General features: G+C 42.3%; 1 long non-coding RNA gene across 1 annotated transcript; it reads left to right on the forward strand.

The window, feature by feature from the left end:
* The first annotated feature begins 5,999 nt into the window (after positions 1-5,999).
* On the forward strand, positions 6,000-10,898 carry LOC142783865 (uncharacterized). Its single transcript, XR_012888537.1, has 2 exons — positions 6,000-9,015; positions 10,607-10,898. It is a non-coding gene; the product is annotated as an uncharacterized LOC142783865 (long non-coding RNA).
* The last annotated feature ends 1,771 nt before the right edge of the window (positions 10,899-12,669 follow it).

Raw genomic sequence — 12,669 nt, forward strand, 5'->3', positions numbered from 1 at the left:
AGGTTAGGTTAGGTTAGATTAGGTTAGGTTGGGTTGAGTTGGGTTAGGTTAGGTTAGGTTAGGTTAGGTTGGGTTAGGTTAGGTTAGGTTAGGTTAGGTTACGTTAGGTTAGGTTACGTTAGGTTAGGTTAGGTTAGGTTACGTTACGTTAGGTTAGGTTAGGTAAGGATAATTTGGTTAGGTTCGGTAAGGTTAGGTTAGGTTAGGTTAGGTTGGGTTGGGTGTTGTTGGGTAGGGTTGGGTTGGGTTAGGTTGGGTTAGGTTAGGTTAGGTTACGTTAGGTTAGGTTAGGTTAAGTTACGTTAGGTTATGTTAGGTTAGGTTAGGTTAGGTTACGTTAGGTTAGGTTAGGTCAGGTAAGGTTAGGTTACATTAGAATAGGTTAGGTTAGGTTACGTTAGGTTAGGTTAAGTTAGGTTAGGTTAGGTTTGGTTAGGTTAGGTTAGCTTAGGTTAGGTTGGGTTGGGTTGGGTTAGGTTGGGTCAGGTTAGGTTAGGTTGGGTTAGGTTAGTTTAGGTTAGGTTAGGTTAGGTTAGCTTAAGTTGGGTTGGGTTAGGTTAGGTTAGGTAAGGTTAGGTTAGGTTAGGTTAGGTTAAGGTATGAACCGTCGTAAAACCGCATTAAACAATGTCACTTAGTGAGATGCAGTGTTTTTCACCTTTACAAGTTGGGAACTGTGATATCTAATGTGAAAGCGCTTGAAACCGTCGTAATGTTGTAGAAAGCAATGTAAAGTAGCGAGTAAAACGTTTTCTAACGATAGAAGTGCGAAGGTCATGTTAGGTTGAGTTATGTTAGTTTAAGCTAGGTAGCGTCGTGAAACCACCAAAAACGACGTCATCTAACGAGATAGTGTTGTTTTATTGCGAGTACGAAACTGCGATAGGTAAAATGTTGTGAAAGCACACAAAACGGCATGAACAAGCCAAATACTGCGTGTTGTACCGTTACAAGTGCGAAAGTGCTATGTTGTGACATTCTCGGTAAAGCGCATGCAAGTATCGTGAAACATTAAAGAACGATGTCATTTAGCGAGATACAGCGTTCTGTACTGTAATAAGTTGGTGAGAAACTGTGAGGTCAAGCAAATATCGTAATTGTGAACGAAACAGTGTAATTGAGCGTCTTTAGATACAAGTGCGAATGTTAGGTTAGGTTGACATATCAACCGTCGTAAAACCGCATTAAACAATGTCACTTAGTGAGATGTAGTGTTTTTCAACATTACAAGTCGGGAACTACGATATCTAATGTGAAAGCGCATGAAACCGTCGTAATCTTGTAGAAAACATTGTAAAGTGGCGAGTAAAACGTTTTCTAACGATAGAAGTGCGAAGGTTAGGTTAGGTTAGGTTAGTTTAAGCTAGGTAGCGTCGTGAAACTACCAAAAACGACGTCATCTAACGAGATAGTGTTGTTTTGTAGCGAGTATTAAACTGCGATAGGTGAAATGTTGTGAAAGCACACAAAACGGCATGAACAAGCCAAATACTGCGTGTTCTACCGTTACAAGTGCGAAACTGCTATATTGTGATATTCTCGTTAAATCGCATGCAAGCGTCGTGAAACCTTAAAGAACAATGTCATTTAGCGAGATACAGCGTTCTGTACTGCAATAAGTTGGTGAAAAACTGTGAGGTTATGCAAATATCGTAATTGTGAACAAAACAGTGTAATAGAGCGTTTTTAGATACAAGTGCGAATGTTAGGTTAGGTTAAGATATGAACCGTCGTAAAACCGCATTAAACAATGTCAATTACTGAGATGCAGTGTTTTTCACCATTAAAAGTGGGGAACTGCGATATTTAATGTGAAAGCGCTTGCAACCGTCGTTAGGTTAGGTTAGGTTAGGTTAGGTTAGGTTAGGTTAGGTTTGGTTAGGTTAGGTTAGGTTAGGTTAGGTTAGATTAGGTTAGGTTGGGTTGAGTTGGGTTAGGTTAGGTTAGGTTAGGTTGGGTTAGGTTAGGTTAGGTTAGGTTAGGTTACGTTAGGTTAGGTTACGTTAGGTTAGGTTAGGTTAGGTTACGTTACGTTAGGTTAGGTTAGGTAAGGATAATTTGGTTAGGTTAGGTAAGGTTAGGTTAGGTTGGGTTGGGTGTTGTTGGGTTGGGTTGGGTTGGGTTAGGTTGGGTTAGGTTAGGTTAGGTTACGTTAGGTTAGGTTAGGTTACGTTAGGTTATGTTAGGTTAGGTTAGGTTACGTTAGGTTAGGTTAGGTCAGGTAAGGTTAGGTTACGTTAGAATAGGTTAGGTTAGGTTACGTTAGGTTAGGTTAGGTTTGGTTAGGTTAGGTTAGGTTAGCTTAGGTTGGGTTAGGTTAGGTTAGGTTAGGTTAGGTTGGGTTAGGTTAGTTTAGGTTAGGTTAGGTTAGGTTAGGTTAAGTTGGGTTGGGTTAGGTTAGGTTAGGTTAGGTAAGGTTAGGTTAGGTTACGTTAGGTTAGGTTAAGGTATGAACCGTCGTAAAACCGCATTAAACAATGTCACTTAGTGAGATGCAGTGTTTTTCACCTTTACAAGTTGGGAACTGTGATATCTAATGTGAAAGTGCTTGAAACCGTCGTAATGTTGTAGAAAGCAATGTAAAGTAGCGAGTAAAACGTTTTCTAACGATAGAAGTGCGAAGGTCATGTTAGGTTGAGTTATGTTAGTTTAAGCTAGGTAGCGTCGTGAAACTACCAAAAACAACGTCATCTAACGAGATAGAGTTGTTTTATTGCGAGTACGAAACTGCGATAGGTGAAATGTTGTGAAAGCACACAAAACGGCATGAACAAGCCAAATACTGCGTGTTGTACCGTTACAAGTGCGAAACTGCTATGTTGTGATATTCTCGTTAAAGCGCATGCAAGCATCGTGAAACCTTAAAGAACGATGTCATTTAGCGAGATACAGCGTTCTGTACTGCAATAAGTTGGTGAAAAACTGTGAGGTTATGCAAATATCCTAATTGTGAACGAAACAGTGTAATAGAGCGTTTTTTAATACAAGTGCGAATGTTAGGTTAGGTTAAGATATGAACCGTCGTAAAACCGCATTAAACAATGTCACTCAGTGAGATGCAGTGTTTTTCACCATTACAAGTTGGGAACTGCGATATCTAATGTGAAAGCACTTGCAAACGTCGTTAGGTTAGGTTAGGTTAGGTTAGGTTACGTTAGGTTAGGTTTGGTTAGGTTAGGTTAGGTTAGGTTAGGTTATGTTAGGTTAGGTTGGGTTAGGTTAGGTTAGGTTACGTTAGGTTAAGGTATGAACCGTCGTAAAACCGCAATAAACAATGTCACTTAGTGAGATGCAGTGTTTTTCACCTTTACAAGTTGGGAACTGCGATATCTAATGTGAAAGCGCTTGAAACCGTCGTAATGTTGTAGAAAGCAATGTAAAGTAGCGAGTAAAACGTTTTCTAACGATAGAAGTGCGAAGGTTATGTTAGGTTGAGTTATGTTAGTTTAAGCTAGGTAGCGTCGTGAAACCACCAAAAACGACGTCGTCTAACGAGATAGTGTTGTTTTATTGCGAGTACGAAACTGCGATAGGTAAAATGTTGTGAAAGCACACAAAACGGCATGAACAAGCCAAATACTGCGTGTTGTACCGTTACAAGTGCGAAAGTGCTATGTTGTGACATTCTCGGTAAAGTGCATGCAAGTATCGTGAAACCTTAAAGAACGATGTCATTTAGCGAGATACAGCGTTCTGTACTGTAATAAGTTGGTGAGAAACTGTGAGGTTAAGCAAATATCGTAATTGTGAACGAAACAGTGTAATTGAGCGTCTTTAGATACAAGTGCGAATGTTAGGTTAGGTTGACATATCAACCGTCGTAAAACCGCATTAAACAATGTCACTTAGTGAGATGTAGTGTTTTTCAACATTACAAGTCGGGAACTACGATATCTAATGTGAAAGCGCATGAAACCGTCGTAATCTTGTAGAAAACATTGTAAAATGGCGAGTAAAACGTTTTCTAACGATAGAAGTGCGAAGGTTAGAAGAGTGAAACTTTGGGCTAGTTGGTATTGCATGATGAAGAACGTACAGCGCGAACACAAGACGGGAATACTAAAGAGGGGACACAGACAAGCGCTGACTAGCAACTGAATTTTTATTAACACAGAAGCGGAAAATATATACGGAAAAAACAACAGAAACAAGAAAACTGAAAAAATTACAGCATGACAAAGATTCTTCCATGTTATTGTTACACGCGCTCTTCTAGAAAAGATAATTCTTTGGCCGATAACCCGATGGAAGCCATGCTGATGCATAGCGACCCTTCTTTTGCGATATGAGCGGCTTCAATGATTTCACGAGTACGCATGTCCTGATGTCTGCCGATGATTGTTGTTTCTTCAAACAGGGGTGTGCAACCACAGGAACTGCAATGAATGGCCAAAAAACCTTCTTTGGCGTTGCGCACATTATTTTTGTGCTCTCGGAGGCGGTCATTTAGACACCTTCCAGTTTGGCCTATATAACAACACCCGCATGAAAGTGGAATGCGATAAATGACATTATGTGAACAATCTAGAAATTTCTTACGATGCTTGGTAGTGCACTGGCGTTTCCTTTTTTTGACAGGACAGGTGACACGTGAAAGATATGACAATTTGTGAGGTGCTGAAAAAACCACTCGAACGCCGCACTGTTGCCCTATTTTCCTGAGACGATGTGAAATATTATGCATGTATGGTATGACCGAAATCTTCTTGCCTCGACCGGTTTCCATGCTTGCCTGCTGAACATTTTCCTGGCAGCTTTTCTTCTTTTTTCTGTAAATTACTTCCGCTACCGATGTGAGCAGCTTATGTGGATAACCTGCTGCTTCGAGCCGACGAATCTGCGCCAAGAAACTTCTAGTGACAACGTGGTGACATGATTTATCTAATGCGTTGGAAAGACATGTTTGAACAATGCTTCGCTTGACTAATTTTGTGTGTGACGATGTGTACGGCAACAACGGTTTTTGTGCTCGTGGTTCGTACATCCAACATGAATGTTGATTGGCAAATGTTAGTCTGAGATCTAAAAAACGAATGCTGTTGTCTTCTGGCATTTCATGTGTGATACACAGCGGCGACAGGCACTCTTTAAATAATGATATGAGGTGACTTGTTGCAACTTGAAAGTTATCTGCATTGCGCTTGAGAATCACTAGATAATCATCTACAAAACGGAAGGTTTTCAGAACACTGCTACCATTGAGCCGTGCGTTAAGAGCTCTGTCTAACTTTGCTAGATAGAGGTCACTCAACAGTGGGGCAATGCATGAGCCTATAGACACACCATTCTTTTGAAGAAAAATTTCATTGTTCCATTCAACATAGGTAGATTTAAGGTAAAACGAGACAAGGTCAAGGAAAGCACCGCCACTAATACAAGTCGTGTTCTGGAATGCTACGGATCCAAATTCATCGATGCATTCTTCGATACATGAAATTAGTTCTTTGGATGGCAGAGAATAATACAAGTCTTTCACATCGATTGAAAAGGCGGTGAGCTGTTCGTTCGGGTTTTGGTTGATGAAGCTTATGACCTCTTGCGAATTACGGATGAGGAAAGGATCATCAATTTTGAGCAGCTTCAAATTTTGTTGAATGAAACTCGCTAGTGCTTTCTGCCACGTTCCTTTTTCTGAAATTATTACGCGAAAAGGTGAGTCTTCTTTGTGGGTTTTGCATGAAAAAAACATATCTAGGGCTAAATTCTGACATTTACCTATCGTTAGTGCCAGCTTTTTTAGATCTAGTTGCGAGCAAAGTAAGATGGCTTTTTCCTTAACTTTTGCTAGGGATACATCAGGGCATCGTTTAAACACAGAGAGAACATTTTTCCAGAGAGAACATATTTCTAGTTCCTCGGGCTTCTTGACTCCTACTGCTGTGCATTCCTCTTTGCTCATTACCCTCATCTCCGTCGCCCTGTGCCGCGCCCGCATCTTATCATTCTGCATTCGAAAAAAACAGCTCCCTCCGGAAGTAAAAAGCCTGTTTGGTGGCTTCAGCCCTTCGGACCACCATGGCGTTAGGATGTGCAAAATCCTAAGGTCCGAATGGCAAAGGCAAGCACGACTCCACCGGGACACCCTGAATCTACAACTTCACCACAACGAAAGGCTACCAGCTGGCAGGAGAAAAAGGTGGCGAGAATATAACAATCTTATAGACTCCACTGTCGAACATATGTGGCAATGTGCTCTGAGGCAACTACGGATTGTGCAGCCAACTAGACCGCGTCAGGAAGGCGTCGTCCACGTCGCTGATGACGTCCAGCTTTCAGAACAAGTGCGCCGCACCCTGGGGCTGGGCCCAAAGTTTGCAGTGGAACAGAGAAAGACTCCCGCGGAGCTGCTATCTGTGGTTCGACAGGTCTCAAGCCTCGCACCGACGAATGAATGCGACAGGTGCGTTTCCGAGGGCGTTGACGTTCTGATGCATGGTAAGCCCACAAGCCACAACTTGCCTCTAAAGAAAGTCTCCACGTTCTTGCTCCGGAATGAACTGTGTGTCGTACCAGCAGATAAAGAGGGAGGTTTTGCTGTACTACCAAATGATGTGTACCTTCAAAAAGCGCATGGCGCTGTTCTCTCTGTGTTTAAACGATGCCCTGATGTATCCCTAGCAAAAGTTAAGGAAAAAGCCATCTTACTTTGCTCGCAACTAGATCTAAAAAAGCTGGCACTAACGATAGGTAAATGTCAGAATTTAGCCCTAGATATGTTTTTTTCATGCAAAACCCACAAAGAAGACTCACCTTTTCGCGTAATAATTTCAGAAAAAGGAACGTGGCAGAAAGCACTAGCGAGTTTCATTCAACAAAATTTGAAGCTGCTCAAAATTGATGATCCTTTCCTCATCCGTAATTCGCAAGAGGTCATAAGCTTCATCAACCAAAACCCGAACGAACAGCTCACCGCCTTTTCAATCGATGTGAAAGACTTGTATTATTCTCTGCCATCCAAAGAACTAATTTCATGTATCGAAGAATGCATCGATGAATTTGGATCCGTAGCATTCCAGAACACGACTTGTATTAGTGGCGGTGCTTTCCTTGACCTTGTCTCGTTTTACCTTAAATCTACCTATGTTGAATGGAACAATGAAATTTTTCTTCAAAAGAATGGTGTGTCTATAGGCTCATGCATTGCCCCACTGTTGAGTGACCTCTATCTAGCAAAGTTAGACAGAGCTCTTAACGCACGGCTCAATGGTAGCAGTGTTCTGAAAACCTTCCGTTTTGTAGATGATTATCTAGTGATTCTCAAGCGCAATGCAGATAACTTTCAAGTTGCAACAAGTCACCTCATATCATTATTTAAAGAGTGCCTGTCGCCGCTGTGTATCACACATGAAATGCCAGAAGACAACAGCATTCGTTTTTTAGATCTCAGACTAACATTTGCCAATCAACATTCATGTTGGATGTACGAACCACGAGCACAAAAACCGTTGTTGCCGTACACATCGTCACACACAAAATTAGTCAAGCGAAGCATTGTTCAAACATGTCTTTCCAACGCATTAGATAAATCATGTCACCACGTTGTCACTAGAAGTTTCTTGGCGCAGATTCGTCGGCTCGAAGCAGCAGGTTATCCACATAAGCTGCTCACATCGGTAGCGGAAGTAATTTACAGAAAAAAGAAGAAAAGCTGCCAGGAAAATGTTCAGCAGGCAAGCATGGAAACCGGTCGAGGCAAGAAGATTTCGGTCATACCATACATGCATAATATTTCACATCGTCTCAGGAAAATAGGGCAACAGTGCGGCGTTCGAGTGGTTTTTTCAGCACCTCACAAATTGTCATATCTTTCACGTGTCACCTGTCCTGTCAAAAAAAGGAAACGCCAGTGCACTACCAAGCATCGTAAGAAATTTCTAGATTGTTCACATAATGTCATTTATCGCATTCCACTTTCATGCGGGTGTTGTTATATAGGCCAAACTGGAAGGTGTCTAAATGACCGCCTCCGAGAGCACAAAAATAATGTGCGCAACGCCAAAGAAGGTTTTTTGGCCATTCATTGCAGTTCCTGTGGTTGCACACCCCTGTTTGAAGAAACAACAATCATCGGCAGACATCAGGACATGCGTACTCGTGAAATCATTGAAGCCGCTCATATCGCAAAAGAAGGGTCGCTATGCATCAGCATGGCTTCCATCGGGTTATCGGCCAAAGAATTATCTTTTCTAGAAGAGCGCGTGTAACAATAACATGGAAGAATCTTTGTCATGCTGTAATTTTTTCAGTTTTCTTGTTTCTGTTGTTTTTTCCGTATATATTTTCCGCTTCTGTGTTAATAAAAATTCAGTTGCTAGTCAGCGCTTGTCTGTGTCCCCTCTTTAGTATTCCCGTCTTGTGTTCGCGCTGTACGTTCTTCATCATGCAATACCAACTAGCCCAAAGTTTCACTCTTCTAAGTTATATTTCTAGTTCCTCGGGCTTCTTGACTCCTACTGCTGTGCATTCCTCTTTGCTCATTACCCTCATCTCCGTCGCCCTGTGCCGCGCCCGCATCTTATCATTCTGCATTCGAAAAAAAACAGCTCCCTCCGGAAGTAAAAAGCTTGTTTGGTGGCTTCAGCCCTTCGGACCACCATGGCGTTAGGATGTGCAAAATCCTAAGGTCCGAATGGCAAAGGCAAGCACGACTCCACCGGGACACCCTGAATCTACAACTTCACCACAACGAAAGGCTACCAGCTGGCAGGAGAAAAAGGTGGCGAGAATATAACAATCTTATAGACTCCACTGTCGAACATATGTGGCAATGTGCTCTGAGGCAACTACGGATTGTGCAGCCAACTAGACCGCGTCAGGAAGGCGTCGTCCACGTCGCTGATGACGTCCAGCTTTCAGAACAAGTGCGCCGCACCCTGGGGCTGGGCCCAAAGTTTGCAGTGGAACAGAGAAAGACTCCCGCGGAGCTGCTATCTGTGGTTCGACAGGTCTCAAGCCTCGCACCGACGAATGAATGCGACAGGTGCGTTTCCGAGGGCGTTGACGTTCTGATGCATGGTAAGCCCACAAGCCACAACTTGCCTCTAAAGAAAGTCTCCACGTTCTTGCTCCGGAATGAACTGTGTGTCGTACCAGCAGATAAAGAGGGAGGTTTTGCTGTACTACCAAATGATGTGTACCTTCAAAAAGCGCATGGCGCTGTTCTCTCTGTGTTTAAACGATGCCCTGATGTATCCCTAGCAAAAGTTAAGGAAAAAGCCATCTTACTTTGCTCGCAACTAGATCTAAAAAAGCTGGCACTAACGATAGGTAAATGTCAGAATTTAGCCCTAGATATGTTTTTTTCATGCAAAACCCACAAAGAAGACTCACCTTTTCGCGTAATAATTTCAGAAAAAGGAACGTGGCAGAAAGCACTAGCGAGTTTCATTCAACAAAATTTGAAGCTGCTCAAAATTGATGATCCTTTCCTCATCCGTAATTCGCAAGAGGTCATAAGCTTCATCAACCAAAACCCGAACGAACAGCTCACCGCCTTTTCAATCGATGTGAAAGACTTGTATTATTCTCTGCCATCCAAAGAACTAATTTCATGTATCGAAGAATGCATCAATGAATTTGGATCCGTAGCATTCCAGAACACGACTTGTATTAGTGGCGGTGCTTTCCTTGACCTTGTCTCGTTTTACCTTAAATCTACCTATGTTGAATGGAACAATGAAATTTTTCTTCAAAAGAATGGTGTGTCTATAGGCTCATGCATTGCCCCACTGTTGAGTGACCTCTATCTAGCAAAGTTAGACAGAGCTCTTAACGCACGGCTCAATGGTAGCAGTGTTCTGAAAACCTTCCGTTTTGTAGATGATTATCTAGTGATTCTCAAGCGCAATGCAGATAACTTTCAAGTTGCAACAAGTCACCTCATATCATTATTTAAAGAGTGCCTGTCGCCGCTGTGTATCACACATGAAATGCCAGAAGACAACAGCATTCGTTTTTTAGATCTCAGACTAACATTTGCCAATCAACATTCATGTTGGATGTACGAACCACGAGCACAAAAACCGTTGTTGCCGTACACATCGTCACACACAAAATTAGTCAAGCGAAGCATTGTTCAAACATGTCTTTCCAACGCATTAGATAAATCATGTCACCACGTTGTCACTAGAAGTTTCTTGGCGCAGATTCGTCGGCTCGAAGCAGCAGGTTATCCACATAAGCTGCTCACATCGGTAGCGGAAGTAATTTACAGAAAAAAGAAGAAAAGCTGCCAGGAAAATGTTCAGCAGGCAAGCATGGAAACCGGTCGAGGCAAGAAGATTTCGGTCATACCATACATGCATAATATTTCACATCGTCTCAGGAAAATAGGGCAACAGTGCGGCGTTCGAGTGGTTTTTTCAGCACCTCACAAATTGTCATATCTTTCACGTGTCACCTGTCCTGTCAAAAAAAGGAAACGCCAGTGCACTACCAAGCATCGTAAGAAATTTCTAGATTGTTCACATAATGTCATTTATCGCATTCCACTTTCATGCGGGTGTTGTTATATAGGCCAAACTGGAAGGTGTCTAAATGACCGCCTCCGAGAGCACAAAAATAATGTGCGCAACGCCAAAGAAGGTTTTTTGGCCATTCATTGCAGTTCCTGTGGTTGCACACCCCTGTTTGAAGAAACAACAATCATCGGCAGACATCAGGACATGCGTACTCGTGAAATCATTGAAGCCGCTCATATCGCAAAAGAAGGGTCGCTATGCATCAGCATGGCTTCCATCGGGTTATCGGCCAAAGAATTATCTTTTCTAGAAGAGCGCGTGTAACAATAACATGGAAGAATCTTTGTCATGCTGTAATTTTTTCAGTTTTCTTGTTTCTGTTGTTTTTTCCGTATATATTTTCCGCTTCTGTGTTAATAAAAATTCAGTTGCTAGTCAGCGCTTGTCTGTGTCCCCTCTTTAGTATTCCCGTCTTGTGTTCGCGCTGTACGTTCTTCATCATGCGAAGGTTAGGTTAGGTTAGGTTAGTTTAAGGTAGGTAGCGTCGTGAAACTACCAAAAACGACGTCATCTAACGAGATAGTGTTGTTTTATAGCGAGTATTAAACTGCGATAGGTGAAATGTTGTGAAAGCACACAAAACGGCATGAACAAGCCAAACACTGCGTGTTCTACCGTTACAAGTGCGAAACTGCTATATTGTGATATTCTCGTTAAATCGCATGCAAGCATCGTGAAACCTTAAAGAACAATGTCATTTAGCGAGATACAGCGTTCTGTACTGCAATAAGTTGGTGAAAAACTGTGAGGTTATGCAAATATCGTAATTGTGAACAAAACAGTGTAATAGAGCGTTTTTAGATACAAGTGCGAATGTTAGGTTAGGTTAAGATATGAACCGTCGTAAAACCGCATTAAACAATGTCAATTACTGAGATGCAGTGTTTTTCACCATTAAAAGTGGGGAACTGCGATATTTAATGTGAAAGCGCTTGCAACCGTCGTTAGGTTAGGTTAGGTTAGGTTAGGTTAGGTTTGGTTAGGTTAGGTTAGGTTAGGTTAGGTTAGGTTAGATTAGGTTAGGTTGGGTTAGGTTAGGTTAGGTTAGGTTAGGTTACGTTAGGTTAGGTTACGTTAGGTTAGGTTAGGTTAGGTTACGTTAGGTTAGGTTACGTTAGGTTATGTTAGGTTAGGTTAGGTTACGTTAGGTTAGGTCAGGTAAGGTTAGGTTACGTTAGAATAGGTTAGGTTAGGTTACGTTAGGTTATGTTAGGTTAGGTTAGGTTACGTTAGGTTAGGTTAGGTCAGGTAAGGTTAGGTTACGTTAGAATAGGTTAGGTTAGGTTACGTTAGGTTAGGTTAAGTTAGGTTAGGTTAGGTTTGGTTAGGTTAGGTTAGGTTAGCTTAGGTTAGGTTAGGTTGGGATGGGTTGGGTTGGGTTGGGTTAGGTTAGGTTAGGTTAGGTTAGGTTGGGTTAGGTTAGTTTAGGTTAGGTTAGGTTACCTTAGGTTAAGTTGGGTTGGGTTAGGTTAGGTTAGGTTAGGTAAGGTTAGGTTAGGTTAGGTTAGGTTAGGTTAAGGTATGAACCGTCGTAAAACCGCATTAAACAATGTCACTTAGTGAGATGCAGTGTTTTCACCATTACAAGTCGGGAACTGCGATATCTAATGTGAAAGCGCTTGCAAACGTCGTTAGGTTATTTTAGCTTAGGTTAGGTTAGGTTAGGTTAGGTTAGGTTTGGTTAGGTTAGGTTAGGTTAGGTTAGGGTATGTTAGGTAAGGTTTGGTTAGGTTAGGTTAGGTTAGGTTGGGTTAGGTAAGGTTAGGTTATGTTAAGATATTGTTACGTGATTTCGTCTGACTGAAAGAGGGCATAGTGGGGCATACCCAAGGAGGTGCCTCAGACTGAGAGAAAAGAAGTGGACGTTCTCAGTGAGCTGCGTTGTGGCTGCGGACCGACAACTGTTATTTTCCACGTAACATTTTGGTGGAAGTGCTGGGTGCTCTTCTGACAACGGAGCTACGCAGTGGACGCCTCCTTAAGTCTGCTACCATGGCTCCGGGTGAGGATACGGCTTCGCCACCTACCTCAGCAACGACAGCAACCCGGTACGTCGCCCTAACGCAACCCCGTGATCCCGGTACCTTTACTGGAGAGGACAACGTGAATGTGGACAAGTGGCTTAGCATGTACGAGCGCATCAGCAAGC

This window comes from Rhipicephalus microplus, unplaced genomic scaffold (assembly GCF_043290135.1).
Source record: "Rhipicephalus microplus isolate Deutch F79 unplaced genomic scaffold, USDA_Rmic scaffold_12, whole genome shotgun sequence".
Classification (NCBI taxonomy): domain Eukaryota; kingdom Metazoa; phylum Arthropoda; class Arachnida; order Ixodida; family Ixodidae; genus Rhipicephalus; species Rhipicephalus microplus.